This window comes from Saccostrea cucullata, unplaced genomic scaffold, assembly GCF_032062105.1.
Source record: "Saccostrea cucullata isolate Sc308-1 unplaced genomic scaffold, CSIRO_AGI_Scuc_v1 ctg14394, whole genome shotgun sequence".
NCBI lineage: Eukaryota > Metazoa > Mollusca > Bivalvia > Ostreida > Ostreidae > Saccostrea > Saccostrea cuccullata.
The window spans coordinates 1-15,619 of NW_026919700.1; the positions used below are offsets into that span (position 1 = coordinate 1).

At 35.7% G+C, this 15,619-nt stretch overlaps 2 pseudogenes; both read left to right on the forward strand.

Annotated features, from left to right (window-relative positions):
* The first annotated feature begins 13 nt into the window (after positions 1 to 13).
* LOC134236174 (elongation factor-like GTPase 1) lies at positions 14 to 2,471 on the forward strand (annotated as a pseudogene).
* A 766-nt stretch (positions 2,472 to 3,237) lies between these two features.
* Positions 3,238 to 14,893, forward strand: LOC134236183 (elongation factor-like GTPase 1; annotated as a pseudogene).
* Positions 14,894 to 15,619: the final 726 nt, after the last annotated feature.

Consider the following 15,619-nt stretch of genomic DNA (forward strand, 5'->3'; position numbering starts at 1 on the left):
TCTTTGTTTTAGGTATGCCAAGATAGACATCAATGTATCTTCACCAATTGTCCCATTCAGAGAAACAATTGTCCCTCCACCAAAAACAGACATGGTGAACGAAGCCATCTCAGACCAACGTCAGGTCATCAAGAAAGATACTGAAGACGATGAAATCATTGAGCCAGGGTTAGTAGAAGTCAGCACGATCAATGGGAGGTGTACCCTCAGGATCAGGGCGGTGCCTCTACCGGAGGACATCACACGGCTACTGGAGGAAAACCAGAATCTGATAAAGACAATGTGTCAGATCTCCAATGCTCACGGTAAGGGGAGGGAAGGTCTGGATGTCCAGCCATCTGTGATAAGACTCTATCAGAGAATTCAAATCTCAACTCAGTAAGGTTTTCCAGGCTTCTGGAAAGATGTGGAGGGAAGCAGAAAATCAGACATGGTCGTTTTGACCAAAGAGAGTTGGACCAAATGTGTTACTCAATCGTGTGAGGGGATATGACAGGGCTAATGTGTGGAACTGTATAGAACAAAAACAGTGGGAACTAAAGCTAAGACAGTATGATAACAGCATAATAAGTGGATTTCAAATTGCCACCCTTGCTGGGCCCCTTTGTGAGGAGCCTTTAGGGGGTGTGTGTTTCATTATTGAGGAATGGAACTATGTTAGGAGTAGTCACTCAATTTCTTTTGATGAAGAAGTTCATAAAAGGGAGGTAACTCAAATAAATTCCTGTGATAATCCTACCTCAGTGAGTCAGACTGAATCTGTGCCCGCAATAAATCAAAGTGAAACTGACAGAGACAAAGATGGCAGCGAGTCTGAGACTGAGTCTTCTGACAGTGAGATTGAGCCATCTCAGCCGAGACAGAAGGAGGGACACAGTCACATGTCAGGTCAGCTGATTTACTGTGTGAAGGAGGGCTGTCGTAAAGCATTCCAGACCCAACCTCAGAGACTGATGGTAGCCATGTATAAGTGTAACATACAAGCTACAGCCGAAGTCTTAGGTAGGTGAAATATCATCTGAACATAAAGAAATAAAAAAAAATACCATACAATTCTTTTAAATATCTGTAAATCTTATGTTAATATAAATCATGCATGTCAGACTGTTTTATTTTGAATGAGTTTTCAGTTTGAACTGACTTTGGGTCAGATCATTTTGGTGAGTGGTGTCTTTGAAAGTGGTTTGGTAGAGTTATTATGTTATATTTATTTTCTGTAGGAAAACTATGTGGTGTCCTGGGGAAGCGGTTTGGTCGAGTTATTGAGGACACAATGATGGAGGGCTCTCAGAACTTTAACATTAAGGCCGTGCTGCCGGTGGTAGAGAGTTTTGGATTTGCTGAGGATGTGAGAAAGAAGACGAGTGGTTTGGCCAGTCCTCAGCTGGTGTTCAGCCACTGGGAGGTCAGTACTAAAAACCAACTTTTATTCGTGACAATTTTAGCTCACGATTAATGGGAAACTAGTTCGCAACAATAAATTTTCACTGTCAAGCATTTTTTTGATCTGTTGATAATAAACAAAGAGACTTAAAGGACCAGTTTGCAGCGAGAAATATTAACAATGACAAGGATGCAGCGAATCTCGCGAAAATTTCTAAGATGCAAATAAAAGTTGCTTCACAGTATATCTATACATGCTATATATAAGGATGAAATGTATAAATCAATATTTTTTTCAAGAAAACTCGAGGAATTTTAAAAAAGTCTTCATTACATCAATCCTTTAGAAATCTATTTTAATTGTTGATATTTTTGACAGGTGTTGGACGTTGACCCTTTCTGGGTGCCCACTACAGAGGAGGAATACGCTCATTTTGGAGAAAAGGCGGACTCTGACAACAGAGCCAGACATTATATGAACCAGGTCCGGAAACGGAAGGGACTGAAAGTGAACGAGAAAATAGTGGAGCATGCTGAAAAACAAAGGACACTCTGTTTATATCATTTTTGTGTCACAAAAATGATATAGATATTAAATTAATATTATTAAATTGATTTTAGTTATAGATGTGTTGTTTAAAATAAATTGTATTTAAAAATTGGTTTAATTTTGTTTGTTAAATTTTCATTCTGAGTGTTATACTAAAGTCTCAATACGAATCTTTCTCTGGTTTTGGAAATATATACATATTAGTAAAATATATTTTGATGTTATTTGATACAATTGTAACATTTGAAAGATATGAGGGATGAGTTTTTTTTACTATAACTTAATGAAGAATTCAGGGGATAATTTCAGTCCAGCTTGAAGTGAACAAGGAATAAAGGGAAGAAGAGTATTGATAAGGAATGTGGAAAGTAAAAATAAATGATGAATATAGATGTTGTGGTGTCATTTAAATATCTATATGTTCCTCTCTGCTGATTAACAAGGAAATGCCTCATTTTATAATATGCAGATGGTTTTCATGTTTAAAGTTTTCCTGCATGAAGACACAATGAGTACAAATACATATGACACAACTTAGCTAAATATGAATTAAAAATGTATCACTATTTTTAATGATTCATGCTATGATCAATTGTGAGTCAGCATCCAGGTTATCAATGAATTACTTAGAAATATCTGGTAAATTGTTTTCCAATCAGATTTGTAACATTATTAGTGTAGATTAATTACAGGAATCTGCTCTATGTAGTACCTCATGTGGATCTTTTGATCTGTGTTTGATTCAATATTATTCAAAAGGTATAATTATACAAATTTCTTTTGGATTGATGGATTGTTAGTTTACTTACAACATGTAAAATATTTTTTACTTTTAATAAAAAATAAAATAGTTCTATTTTAACACATTTAAAGCATCTTACGTATTTCCTTAAATTAATGCACTTTATAAACAATATAAATTATTTATTTGAGAATTTTCAGGACAAATATAAACAATATAAATTATTTATTTGAGAATTTTCAAAATATTGTCCATAACATTTTTCCTTATTTACTTAATTAGCAGAAAGGATAAAAAACAGGAATCGTTTTCGAGGTTTTTGATCTTTATTTTAATCATATTTACCAGTAAAAAAAATAATGTGTCTTTTAAGAAGGCAATAAAATGCATTTTAAATATTTTCCAAATTCAAGATGTTGCAAAAATGACAATACACTGTATTATAATACATGGTATCGGGTTATTTATTTTTTTTTTACTTTTTTACTAGAAAATCTTTTCTTTACAGCTTTCATTAACCACTCTGCGTCTGAAGAATCTCCTGTGATTGTATTTGTTCAATATGATACCAGGCACAGAAAGTGCTCCCGCAAAACAACAAATTACTGTGTATATATATTTTGATTTGAGAATGATTATTGTCAATGCTACTAAAGTATATATCATTTTTTCAACGATTTTTATTGTTGTTATCGCAAAATGGAACTTTTTCTTTGCAAAAACGTGTGAAATTCGACAATTCTGTATAATTTGTTGCATATTTAAAAAGAGTCTATTAAGGTTTTACATTTTCTGTGCATTTGTACAGACCTTTAACAGAAGCTGAAATTGCAGAAAGACGAAAAAAAGCTGCAGAGAAAATGGCAGAAAGAGCAGCAGCAAAGAATCAAGGGCAGACAACTGAGGCAGTCACTCAGGAAGGAGGGACAACTGAAGGTTGTACAAAATTTTGAGACATGAATAGATTTGAAAGGTTCTAGTGTGTCCAGTTAATTTATAATCTACAGTGTATGTATTATCAAAATGAACAGTAAGTAATTAACAAAAACGACCCCATCTGCTGGTCCAGGAACAGTTAAAATAGACTGTCAAAAAAGACTTTTGCCCAATGAAGTTATATGGCCCTAAATTGAGTTATCTTTTTATCTGGCAAAGGAATAAAACAAAACAGTTTTTTACAGGAATCTCGAGAAACATTATTGACCAGTTGGACTGGAGTGCAAACTGCTGCCCACGGCCTACAGCCTTAGGCAACAGCTTGCACTCCTGTCCAACAGATCATCTGTTGCCCTCTACCCCATTCAACAACTGTACAATATTACAATACTTTTTTATAGCCCTTAACCCCCTTCCTGAGGATGACCCAGAGAGTAAAGAGAAGGAGACAGACTTCGTGTTTGTTGCATTTGCATTTAGTGTTTAGTGGCACCATCAGAAGGGACAAAAGCTGTATGTACTGGGGCCAAAACATGATCCAGCCCTGATATCCAAAAAGTTTTACTCGCTAAGGATTACATAATAACTGTCCATGTAATATACATAATCTATGAAGTTATTAACTAATGTTATTAAGACCCTAGCCATCAAACATCTGAAATGCTGAACAAGGTAATTTTACTATTTAATTGTTATAAATGTATACTATACTGAAAGGAAAAAGTATAACGCAGGGTTAATTTCGAAAAAATTTTTACAACATGCAAGAAAATTATGAAAATTGGTGAAATAAATTTAGTTACTGTGCATCAAAATCTGTATTCAGACATTTCAACCGTGAAACTTTTGTACGTCATGTAGGGAAAATTGCTAAAAAGCCCAAAACACGTGCAATTTGATAACGACGAGTTTGTCAACAAATCTTGTTGCATTATTTAATGCATATGAGGTATGCACATCGTACAAATTAAGAGACATTATGAATTTCTTTCGATCTTGAAAGGCACAGTTTACGGAAGTTCAATGGGGTCTTGTTTTCGTATTGCCTAAAATGAAAAGTAACAATTACTAAGCATCTTGGTAAATTTTCCCCCATAAAACTTGTTACCCGTTGTCAGAGAGGGTCTGGAATAGTTTTCAATCAACCGTGACGATGTTGTTAACGCGAAATAGAGCCATGTTACGAGCGGGTTATTCGTCCTGCCATCTCTTAAATCGCCACCTTACTACCACAAAAAACAGCCATTTATACAGTAGACGATTATAATCATTACTTTCATACGAAATTTGAAAGAAAACCATTCTGCAATTTGGTTTTTGAGCCAGTCAACTTACTGTTATATTCCTCTCACTGGCGCATGCGCGCGCCGAATGACGTATTTATTTGCGTGGGTACCCATGCCAAATATAGCCAGGGTTTGAAAGATAAACACTCTGAGGAAATTCCATGCAAAGGAGAAATAAGGCTCTTACAGATGCACGGGAGAGACATTGAAGATAATGAGAGTTTTCGATTTTCACTTTTGGGGGTATCGTCATTTGAGCTTCAATAACTCATGAAATATCATACAAAATCAAATGGGAATTTGGTTATATCTTTTTGAAAGATGATTTTAAAAGTTAGATAGGAAAACTAAAACATAATTTAAGAAAAGCAAATTTAATTCATCTCAAAAGTTTACCCTGCGTTTCTTTTTCCTTTCAGTATATTTTACCCACGCTCTTTTTCATGATATAGATACACAGTGGGGAGGAAATAAAGGAAGTGAATAGCATTCAGGAGTTGTCACATGATGATCATGTGACCTGTGTCACTATCAAAGAATTGTTTGTATTCATGGGGAGGGAGTTGGAAGGAATGGACCACATTCCAGCAGGGAACATACTGGGTTTGTACCATACAAAATTAATCTATTTCTATGTAGGTCAATTCCTGTGATCATGGAAATATTACAATACTGTAAAACGAGAAAATATGGCACGCTATTAATTTTAGCGCCTTTGGCGCACGTGCTACCAAATACTAAAATTAGTTGTGCACAAATGGATTTCTGAATATTAAACTTTTTGTGTATAAATCAATTCCTAAAGTTTAGGTGAACTTGAATGCGTACAAGTCATGTTAGGGGAATATGTCTTAGGTTCGCTGTACTCACACTGGTAACTGTAGGATCGATCGAAAAAGTACTGCCAAATTATGAGTCAATTAAGCATTTGTTAGTTGTTACCTAGTACCTATCATTAGCACCTTCAAAGTTGGGTGTCTCTGCGTGTTGATCATCTTTCGCCTCGAAGTGAATAATGCGATCAAGCATGGCCATCGACCTTGTAGACCTTGTAGACAATACATGTTCTCCAATTATCCAAGTAACTTTCCTTTGATGCATACAGTGTATATGGTTTTAATACGAAGAATATGAGTGGATACCCTAAAAAATTCTATACTGAAGTACAATCATTTTTTCTTTTATTAAAAAAGTTTTAAATCGACGTTGTGCCACGTCCATGTGCTTGCAATACTACGGATTTAAAAGAGAATGAATGAAAATGACACTATTGTGTTTGCGTACTTGAGTGACCACAAAATCAAATACAGGCGTGGATCAATGGGGAAAAAATATAACATTTATGTAATAAAAGACAAGAGGAAGTGCTAAATTTTATTTGCGCCAATGCACTCCTCCTTGCATTTGTGCTAAAAAATATATGTGTCAAATTTTCTTGCATTACAGTATTGCATTTTCCTAAATTTTAGATTTGATTAAATGCATGAAAGATTCCATGGAAGATTATATATTTTTTTAACAAAAAGTGAAAACCTGTTTTGTGTCTTTGTAATCAAAGATTTAGGGGTACATAGTTTTGGTATTGTCCGTCTGTCTGTCTGCAAAAACTTTGACCTTGTCCATAACTTTTGAATTGGTGGGGCTATGGTTTTCAAATTTCATAGGTGTATTCCTTATGACAATTTTTTTGTACCACTAAATTTGACTTCTTGACCAAAACCATGACCTTTGAGTTTGGCCAACTTTTACTAAAATTTTCCTAACTTTAACCATGACCATAACTTTTAATTAGTCGGTGCTAGGGCTTGCATATTTTCACATTTGTATTTACTCATTTACTGTGACAAAACCTTTCATTGGGTTTAAAAATATTTGACCTTTTGACCTTGACCTTAGAGTTTTGCCCACTTTTTGAAAACTGTAATCATTGCCATGACTTTTGAACCGTTAATACGAGGACTTTCAAATTTCTCAGATACATTCCATGTGACAAAAACTCTCTTTTGATACCAACAATTTTGACCTTTTGACCTTGAACTTCGAGTTTGACTTTCATTTGAGAAACGTCAACCCTAGCTTTAAGCTGCCATACAGGGACATCATTGTTTCATAAACTCATCTTGTTGTTGAATTAAAAACAATGAGACATGATAATCAATTATTTTTGCTCTACTTTGATTCAGGAAATGGAGGTTTGGAGGACCACATCCTGAAATCAGCTACAGTGTCCAGTACCCTGATGTGTCCAGCTTTCTGTGATCTCTACTTTGATGCTGCTCCTATTGTCAGGGTGGCCATAGAACCAAGTCATACTCGTGAGTATCTGTCATAGAGATCATAGAACCAAGTCATACTTGTAAGTATCTGTCATAGAGACCATAGAACCAAGTCATACTCGTGAGTATCTGTCATAGAGATCATAGAACCAAGTCATACTCATGAGTATCTGTCATAGAGACCATAGAACCAAGTCATACTCATGAGTATCTGTCAGAGATCATAGAACCAAGTCATACTTGTGAGTATCTGTCATAGAGATCATAGAACCAAGTCATACTTGTGAGTATCTGTCATAGAGATCATAGAACCAAGTCATACTTGTGAGTATCTGTCATAGAGATCATTGAGCCTAGTCAAACTCATGATTATCTATCAGTGACTCAATCTTGTTAGTATCTGTCAAAGAGACCATTGAGCATAGTCCCACTCATGAGTTTCTGTCATAGACACCCTAGAACCAAGTCATACTCATGAGTATCTGTCATAGAGACCATAGAACCAAGACACACTCGTGAGTATCTGTCAAAGAGACCATAGAACCAAGTTACACTTGTGAGTATCTGTCATAGAGATCATAGAACCAAGTCATACTCGTGAGTATCTGTCATAGAGACCATAGAACCAAGTCAAACAGTGAGTGTCATAGAGTTTAGAACCAAACACACTTGAGTATCTGTTAGAGACCATTAAACCAAGTCATACTTGTGAATCTGTCTTAGAGACCACTGAGTCAAGTCATGATCGTTCGTTTTTCGTTTGTCAGGAAGACCATTGAGGTCAGTAGCCATTAGAGATCATAGAACCTTGTAATTGTCAGTTTTGCTATTGAATAGAACCAAGTAATACTCATGACTGTCATGGCAGATAAGTCCTTTCAGTATCTGTCTAAGATTTAAGCCAAGTCCTTTGAAGTCTAGATGAGCATAATTCAAAGTTCAATCGTGAGTATCTGTCATAGGATCATAGAACAAAGTCCACTCGTGTCCATCTGTCATAGAGTTTTAGAACCAAGTCATACTGTGAGTATCTGTCATAGAGCCATAGAACCTACACCAAATCTGTCAAGAGATCATGATGCACTCTAGTATCTGTCAAAGACCCTGAACCAGTCAAACTTTGGGTGCATGTATCTGTCATAGAGACCATTTTCCATCTGAGTTACCAGGTAATGGTTAAAGGAGAATTTTTGCCTGAGCCATGAGACCAGAAGAGTAAATATTTTTTGAATACCTCTACACAAAGTGCAGATTCAATTTTTTTCAAAACAAGGTCCTCAGGGGTAAGATGGGGCCAGATTGGGGGTAAATGTTTTATATGGAAGGCATGGCTTTGGTAAGTAAAATGCCTTAGCTTCTTCTAAAATTGCAGCATTATGTTAGTCCATATATTTAAGACTTAAGGCCTAAGGACAGTTTCCATCTGTTCAGGCCAGTTGAATTAACAATTGCAAAACATTCTTAAGATTTTATTTCAAATAAAATATGATGTAATTTACTTTGGTTATTGCTAGAATCAAGTATTTTTTTTATAGAAAAAGATTATATTTTTGTTTTGGATATGTTTATATTACTGCAACTTTACAAAAAATTTTTGTGAAAAAATGTTGACTTTTCTCTTAAATGAGCAAGAAGAAACTGTTTTGATGTCTAGTATCAGTTTAAAAATGTACATTGTTTCCATGTTGAAGTTTTCTTTGCTTTTAAGTTAACAAAGTGTTTATAATTTCTTTCTGATGTGCATTACAGTAATAATGAGACTCATGTGTAAGACAAAAGTTGAAAATTTATCTCATAGTCTTATTGTAGGATACTGTTACATTAGTAATAATGCATACCTCTCCCATACATAATATATAACACACTAAAAGTTATGTATTTCACTGCAGATATTTGATTTTCTTTACTTGTCGGTTTTTCCATTGAGCAACAAAGAGATTGTCATTTGTATCTATACACAGTCCCATTGGTTCATTTAGTTTACATTCTATGTTACGGAGGAACTTTCCATCCTGGTCTATGATATGGACACAGTCATTGTTATAATCAGCTGTAAGGATGTGACTCTGACTGTCTGTGGTGATTCCCCATGGATGGAATGGTTTGTTCTTTGGAGCAGGAGTATGTCCAGTGTACCTGAATCTCAGTTTCCCGGCCTGATTGACCACCACTACTGCTCCAGCTTCACTGTCAGACACACAGATATCCAGGTTCCTGTTCTCAGTTATGTACCAATATTTACCAAACGAAAGTAGACGTCTTAGTGATGAATAGAGAGGTTTACCTTTATCATCAAACTGAATGGTTTGTTTCTCTGTGGAGCCAGAGTAACGGACAACTTTTGTTTGTTTGTAATCATCACTGACCATGATAACCAGGAGGTCACCAGAGGAGGTACTACAGACATCTTTAGGTCTCCAGTTCTGTAGTCTGATCACCTCCTCTATCTTCTCATTCTTCACAATGTTCACAGTTCTATCATCATAATCAGTATAAACTAGATCTCCACTTTTTGTCACTGCTATGTCATATGGTATGTTCCCTGACTTGGTTGTGATTGTCTTGAGTAGTGATCCCTGATTGATGCTGAAGAGTTTCATGGTGTTTTTGATGTCTTCTCCTCTTGTCCAAATTTCTTCATCACTCAGACAGGCCACACTGTAAAGGTATCCATACCCAGTGTCTATGGTGGTGACAGTCTCTGGTTCATCAAGCAGCTGTTTGACTGGAGGAGAGGATCCAGCTTCTGGTGATTTCTGTGTTGTCTTCATGCTGTAGCCATGTTTATCAGATGTTAAAGAACTCGACGATAGGGCTCCAAATAGTTGATAAAGTTTTTCTTCTTGTATTTTTTCTAAAATGAATTTGGGTAAAAATAGTATTAATTTGTTTGGAGGGTTTCTGTATTTTTGTACATGACAAAACGTGACACTAAATAGTTTTGACAAGTCATTGGTGTCTATTGCTGTTTCCATTGAATTAATTTCATCCCTAATGTCAGACATTGTCTTGTTTATTTCATGCATATGTTTCTGTAGAGTTTGTAACTGTGTGTTTTTCATTTCATCAACTTCAGCTTTAAGTTTCTTGACAAGTTTGTCAATTTCTCTGTGCCAGTCCTCTCCATGTTTTGTTATGGCTGTTGAGAGATCTCCATATTCCTTTTCTAACTGACTAATTCTGTTTTGTACATCAGAGGCAATGTCCTGGTAGGTTGGATAAATTGTATCATTTAATTCATTTTGTTCTTTTTTAATCATTTCCTTTTTGTCATTGAGAACTTCCAAGAGTTTAGATAATTCATGACCTAAATGTTACTTTGATGCAATGCAGCTGATGCAGACAGGAATGTCACATTGTTTACAGTACATTTCACATCGTTCTTTGGCATGAGTTTTACATAAAGGGTAGAGGGGGTGGATTTTCTATCTTTGAAGTCTACAATTTTATGAGGTTTTGAGAAATCGGTAGAAAAGTGTTTTCCAACACAAGCTGTACACAGGTTGACAAGACATGTATCACAGTGCATCTGTACCACAGCGGTCTCACACAGGTCACATCGCATCACATCCTGGGCACTGGTACGGGGGTCCATCTTTAAACTTTTTCTGCAGCATAAAAAGTAAAAATTCCTTTTAAAGAATATTTATATAAGAAAAAGACGATTTCCTGTTAGAAAAAGACAAAATCACAACTTTCATTTAATCTCTCTATGAAAGCTAGAGAAATACTGGAAGTTTTCTTGACGTGGACAACCTGGCTAATGTAGGCTTTCTCGACAGTATTTACTTTATGAATGAATTGTAGAAACTTGGATATATTAATTGTGCTTTGTACATGTAATGTTTACTACTCCACCTATCTTGGCATTCATTCATGCACAAACTTTAGCCAGTTATGTAAATAATAGGGCAATGAATTTGTCACCCTTGGTTAACTAAGAAACTTTCTTAACCTTTTTAAAATATTAAACAATGATCAAGTGCCCTCCTAATTTTCTTACCTGACTTCAGTAATGGTGGTCGTCCTGTCTATTGATCTCCAAGTACAATCGATATACTCTGATCACATGACACACCTGTGTTATCTACCTGTCAGGTGTTTTTTACTTCCTGGTTTAGGACGCATTTACATACCTTATCAACAATTGTCCTTTGCTATGAGGATTAATTAAAAAATGTAATAAATGAAATATAATGAACATAATGAAATGTTTTAAAAAATAAATATACAGGTACCTAATCAGAGAAAACTAGTTATAAGGCTAAGGATTTATTGTTTGTATCTTTCTTTTAGCTCACCTGAGCCGCAAAAAAATCTTCATCACAAGAACTAGTGGGCCAGAAAAGCTGAAACTTCTTTGGAGGCATCTTGGGATAGTATAGATTCTAAATTGTCCAAATCATGACCCCAGGGGGTTGGGCAGGACCACAATAAGGAATTCAAGTTTTGCATAGAAATATACAGGAAAAATCTTTGAAAATCTTCTCAAGAACCACTGGACCAGAAAAGCTGAAACTCATGTGGAAGCATCCATAGTGTAGATTTTAAATTGTCCAAATTATTACCCTTTGGGGTAGGGCGGGGCCACAATAGTATTATAAGGGGGAAATCTGGTAAATAACAGCATGGTCAAAGATCCTCAGGTGAGCGATGTGGCCTATGGGCCTCTTGTTAAAATAGTGAAAACATTTAACATTTAAAATTTAACGGAGAGGTTGACCATATTTTTTAGTTATGCATATACCTTAACACCAAGAAGTACACTATAATGATATTTATTTTTCAAAAAACTGAATAGAAAAAAATACGCCATGGTTGAGGCAGGCTCTTGACTTCTGGTTAGCGTCCCTGGGCCAAAGGGTCAGATGGGCATTTCTGATCAAGGGTTTCCACAATCGATCATGTGGCCGTTTAATCATTTGTTTTTAATTCCAGGTGACATGCAGAAGCTAGTGGAGGGTCTGAGATTGTTGAACCAGGCTGACCCGTGTGTTCAGGTTCTGGTTCAGGAGACGGGTGAACACGTGATCATCACAGCAGGAGAGGTTCATCTACAGAGATGTGTGGATGACCTCAGAGAAAGGTTTAGATTACTGTTTGACAAGATGTCCTTCAGCTATAGTGTCAATAATCAGTTGGAAAACTTTGAATTGACAGACTTTACAGTTGTTCCTCTTTGTTGTATGCCAAGATAGACATCAATGTGCTTTAACCAATTGTCCCATTCAGAGAAACAATTGTCCCTCCACCAAAAACAGACATGGTGAACGTAACCATCTCAGACCAACATCAGGTCACCAAGAGAGATACAGAAGACGATGAGATCATAGAGCCAGGGTTAGTGGAGGTCAGCACGATCAATGGGAGGTGTACCCTCAGGATCAGGGCGGTGCCTCTACCAGAGGATGTCACATGGCTACTGGAGGAGAACCAGAATCTAATAAAAGACAATGTGTCAGATATCCAAGACCCATGGTAAGGGGAGGGATTGACTGGAAGTCCAGCAATCTGTGATATACTCTATAAGAGAAATTAAATGTCAGCTCAATAAGGTTTTCAAGGTTTTTGGAAAGTTGTGGAGGAATGCAGAAAATCAGATTTGGTCGTTTGGACCTAAGAGAGTTGGACCAAATGTGTTACTCAATCGTATGAGGGGATATGACAATGTGTGGAACTGTGTGGAACAGAAACAATGGGAACTAAAGTTAAGACAGTATGATAACAGCATAATCAGCGGATTTCAAATTGCCACCCTTGCTGGGCCCCTTTATGAGGAACCCTTAAGAAGTGTTTGTTTCATTTATAAGGGATGGAATTATGTTAGGAGTAGTCACTCAGTTTTTCTTCATGAAGAAGTTAATAAAAGGGAGGTAACCCAGATTAATTCCTGTGATAATCCTTCCTCAATGAGTCAGACTGAATCAGTGTCTACAATACCACAAAGTGAAACTGACAGAGACAAGGATGGCAGCTAGTCTGAGACTGAGTCTACTGACAGTGAGATTGAGCCGTCTCAGCCAAGACAGAAGGAGGGTCACAGTCATATGTCAGGTCAGCTGATATACTGTGTAAAAGAGGTCTGTCGTAAAGCTTTCCAGACCAGACCCCAGAGACTGGTGGTAGCCATGTATAAGTGTAACATACAAGCTACAGCTGAAGTCCTAGGTAGGTAAAATCTGAGAATAAAGTTATGATTTAAAGGGGTTTCTGGATATTTGAAAATCCCATGCAAACCATATTTTAAACTGTTAAAAATTTAAACTTTAAACTGTGTTTGTTTTTGCCTTGTTATCCCATTCTTTTTAAACTGAAATGGTTTTTGGTTAGTTTGTTGTATCTAAAGTTTAGAAAGGGAGAGGATAAACATCGAATAAATAAGTATTCGTACCTTTTATTCAAAAATCTTGTTCTGTGCTCTATTTCTATTTTCTGAAGAATACTTTCTGGTGTCATAGGAGAGTGAATTGGCTGAATTGTTGAGTTCTGATTCAATAGTTCATGTTCGTTATTTGCTGTGGGTAAACTGTATGGTGTCCTGGGTAAGCGGCTTGGTTTAGTTAATGTGATATATTTATTTGCAGTAGGTAAGCTCTGTGGTGTCCTGGGTAAGCGGTTTGGTCGAGTTATTATGTTATATTTATTTGCTGTAGGTAAGCTTTGTGGTGTCCTTGGTAAGCGCTTTGGTCGAGTTATTGAGGACACAATGATGAAAGTTTCTCAGAACTTTAACATTAAGGCCGTGCTGCCCGTGGTAGAGAGTTTTGGATTTGCTGAGGATGTGAGGAAGAAGACGAGTGGTTTGGCCAGTCCTCAACTGGTGTTCAGTCACTGGGAGGACAGAATGTCTGTGGCTAGGGATGAAATGTATTTAAGGAATAGGATAAATAGAAACCCAAGTTATACTCGGTGTATAAGCTGGGTTGGAGCAGTTTACGCTTTATAAATAAATTGTTAAAGATTTTTTTTTAAAAAGCGTAAACAGGTCCAACCCAATTAACTTATACCATTATTACTTGAGTTGCTATTTAATCCATTCCTTATAATTTAATTTTCATTCATTAAGTATAGAAAACAAGAATATTTTACCTTTATACATGTTAACATCTTGAAATTGTTCATTTTTTAACATAACCTCAAACTGATTGCTGTGTTTTGAAGAGATATCAGTCATTGTGATCTAGGAAACCAAAGCTATACAACTCAAAGATTACTTTTGTATCCAATCAAAGGACGCGTTACTACAAAAATAAACTTAATACTTTGAAGAAAACTCTTGAGGGATTTTTAAAAATTTTCTTTATAACGTTAATGAACTCAGTCCCTAAAAAATCTATTACATGTATTATGGTCCCGTAAGTGAAGTTTAGTAGGTATTTATTTTTTGTCGTGTTTATCCGTCTGTCTGTCTGTCTCTCTCTGTGTCTGTTTCGCTGTCTGCAAAAACATTGATCTTGCCCATAAATTTTGATTTAATGGAACTATGACTTTCATATTTTACATGTGTATTCTTTGTTATTTTTATTTTTGCAGGTGTTGGACGTTGATCCTTTCTGGGTGCCCACTACAGAGGAAGAATACACTCATTTTGGAGAAAAGGCGGACTCTGACAACAGAGCCAGACATTATATGAACCAGGTCCGGAAACGGAAGGGACTCAAAGTAGACGAGAAAATAGTGGAGCATGCTGAAAAAAAGGACTCTAACCAAAATAAAATAGTGAATTGTTAAGTTAAATTTTGATCATGTCTGTGTTGTTGGAAATAAATTGTTTTTAAAATTTTAAAAAATTATTTTAATTTTTGTTTGTCTCATTTTCATTCTATATTCTATTTTCTAAATACGGATATTTCTTCGGTTTTGGAAATGTATACTTAGACAGAATCTTAAGATCATATAAGCAAGAATCTTCCATAAACTTTAAAAAAAAAAAGAAAGCTTATCTGATGTGTTTACATAGTAAAATATATTTTGATGTTATTTGGCACAATTGATAGGTAGAGGGATTTTTTTTACTATTAGTTCAAGAAGAATCCAGGGGATATTTTTAGCCAAGCTTGATTTAGTGAAGAAGGAATAAGGGAAAAAAGTATTGAATACGGAAAGTAAAAATAACAGGTGAATATAGATGTCATTGTGTCATTTAAATATCTACCTCTCTGCTGATTAATAAGGAAATGCTTTCTTTTATATGGTAGATAGTTTTCTTATCATGATATTTAAAGTTTTCCTGCATGAGGACACAATGAGTATTTGAATACATGACACAACTTAGCTAAATATTAAATAAAAGTGTATCACTATTTTTAATGTTTCATGCAATGATTGATTTTGAGTCGGCATCGGGGTTATCAATACATTTTATTAATATCTTGTAAAATGTTTTCCAATCAGATTTGTAACATTAATTGATTAATCACAAGAATCTGCTCTGTGCAGTACCTCA